Genomic DNA, 2,741 nt, shown 5'->3' with positions numbered 1-2,741 from the left:
TGTTTTTGACATATTATCATGTAGGTCTATTATTGGCCTTAACTCAAGAATGCGATTATTGGCTTCCTTGCCTCATTTTTTGACCTACCTTGACCTATGCCGTTCACTCCAACATGGGGTTGAGTGGTGGCATCTGTTTCACGATGGTCCTCCATTTCTGTCTGTTTATGGATTGGTGACTAGCCTCCACCACAGACTTCAGGTTTAATTTGGTGCAGTCAGCCATGCAATCTAGCCATCGTTTTGGTGGTCTACCTCTGGGTCTATCCCCCGGGTCTATCCCCATGGATGTGAGCATCGATCAGAAGTTTGGGGTAACGTGATGGTGTCATTCTTTGGATGTGACCAAAGTAGCAGAGTCTTTTTTGAGTTACCCTATCAACAACAGATTGCTCGATACCTAGGCGCTTCCTGATTATTGTGTTACGGATTTTGTCCAGTCTTGTGACACCCAGTATCTTTCGTAAACACATCATCTCAAAGACGAGTAGCCTGTCCTCATCGACTTTCTTCAGTGTCCAGGTCTCGGCTCCGTAGAGCAATATTGAGAGGACAAGGACTTTGTAAAGCTCTGTCTTGGTATGTGTTTGGATGTCCTTGGAATTCCATATGTTTTGAAGTTTCTGAACGGCCCCTATTGCTTTCCCTATTCTGAGTTTTATGTCATCTGTGCAGGATCCCTGTTGGCTGATTGTTCCTCCCAGGTAGGTGAACTTTTCAACCTGGACAAGTTGTTTCTCATCTATATTGATGTTGATTTGCTTTGGTTCTCTGCTAATGACCTGGACTTCAGTTTTGGCTATGTTAATTTTTAATCCGAATATTGAACTGCTGTCGTGAACAAGATTGACAAGTGTTTGGAGGTCTTCTTCCTTCTCCGCAATAAGTGCAATGTCATCAGCAAATCGTAGGTTGGTGATGATCTGGCCTTGGACAGTAACCCCTTTGTTGCTTTCGTGAAGGGCGTATTGCATTACTAGTTCTAGCAAGATGTTAAATAGTTGTGGAGATATTACGCAGCCTTGACGCACTCCTACCAGTGTCTTGAACCAATCTGTTAGATCGCCATTTACTCTTACCACACTTGTTGATTTCTGATATAGGGCCTTCAAGAGTCTTATGATTTTGCTGGAGAAGCCGAGGGCCTTCCAAAGCCCTTCTTGCCACACAGAGTCGAAGGCTTTCTCAAAATCGATGTAGCAGCAGTAAAGGTCTTTCTTCTTCTCAAGGTACTTTTCCATTATCTGTCGAAGTGTGAAGAGCTGGTCGATGGTTGATCTCCCAGGTCTGAATCCTGCTTGTGATTCAGAAAGAATTTGCTCTGTTTTATTCATGATACGCCTTTGGATGATGAGGGTTAAGACTTTACATGCGTGACTGAGAAGGCTGATCCTCTGTAGTTGCCGCAATCCAGCTTATCTTTTTCTTGAAAATTGGTGTAATTATTGCCCTCCCCAGTCATCTGGGAAGGTTTCAGTGACCCAGATCTTCTTGCAGAGTTGGTGGAAAGTTTCAATTCCTATGTCGCCTGCTGCTTTTATTTCCTCAGCAGTGATGCTGTCATACCCTGGTGCCTTTCCTTCCGAGAGTTTCTTTATGGCGCTTGCTACTTCGTCCCTTAGTATCTCTGGTTCAGTGTCATTATTTGGCATTTGGGGAACACTGCTTGCAATGTTCTCATTGATTGATTCATTTTGTTGTAAAGTTCTTGGTAGTTTTCCTTCCATCTTTCTTTTGACTTCCTCCATTTCAGTCAGGATTTTCCCTCCTTACTTTTTGACAGTTTGCATCTTGACTGATGCCTTCTTTGTGATCTTCTTTATTGTTGAATACACTTCCTTGGACTTTGCTGCCTGGTGTGCATGGTCAACTTTGCTACACAGATCCTGTAGCCATCTGTCATGGCATCCTTTCGTTTTCCTTTTAATTTCTCTACTAAGGAAGTTATATCTTCCTTTCAGACTTGGATCGTTGATCTTCTGCACCTTTACTTTGCTGCGTTCATTTGCAAGTTCAATAACCTCATCGCTGATCCATGGTTTTTCTCGCTTTGATTTCTTGTATCCCAGGACTTTCTTGGAAGTTTCACTGAAAGCTGATTTGACTTCCTCCCACATTGTATCTGTATCCATGTCCTGCTGGTTTATCAGTGGCGCAAATCTTCCACCAATTTCAATCTCATAGTTTGTCTTGATGCCCGGGCTTCTGAGTCTAAACACGTCATACTGTTTAGGGTACTTTGGTCTCCTCTTGATCTTAAACTTGAGCCTTACATTTGCCATAACGAGCTGGTGGTCTGATCCGATATCCGCGCTAATTTGACCTCAGATGACCCTGGTGACCCTGAAATGACCTTCCAAAAATTGGGCTCTAAATGTTGACTTTACCCAGCAAGTTCCATTCCCATACAACAGTTTTTAGTAATTTAACCTCAGATGACCCCTGAGTGACCTCGGATGACCTTGAAATGACCGCCCAAAAAATTTGGCTCTAAATGATGACTGTACTCACCAAGTTTCATGCCAATGTGACAGTTTTGAGTCAGATGACCCCTGAGTGACCTCGGATGACCTTGAAATGGCCATCCAAAAATTTGGCTCTAAATGTTGACTGTACCCACCAAGTTTCATGCCCAGACGAGGTTTTAGTAATTTGACCTCAGATGACCCCTGAGTGACCCCGGATAACCCCAAAATGACCTTCAAAAATTTGGCTCTTTATGTTGTCTGTACCTACCAAGT

The sequence above is a fragment of the Amphiura filiformis genome, unplaced genomic scaffold (genome assembly GCF_039555335.1).
Source record: "Amphiura filiformis unplaced genomic scaffold, Afil_fr2py scaffold_62, whole genome shotgun sequence".
Taxonomy (NCBI): Eukaryota; Metazoa; Echinodermata; class Ophiuroidea; order Amphilepidida; family Amphiuridae; genus Amphiura; species Amphiura filiformis.
Note: the sequence above shows the minus strand (reverse complement) of the source record.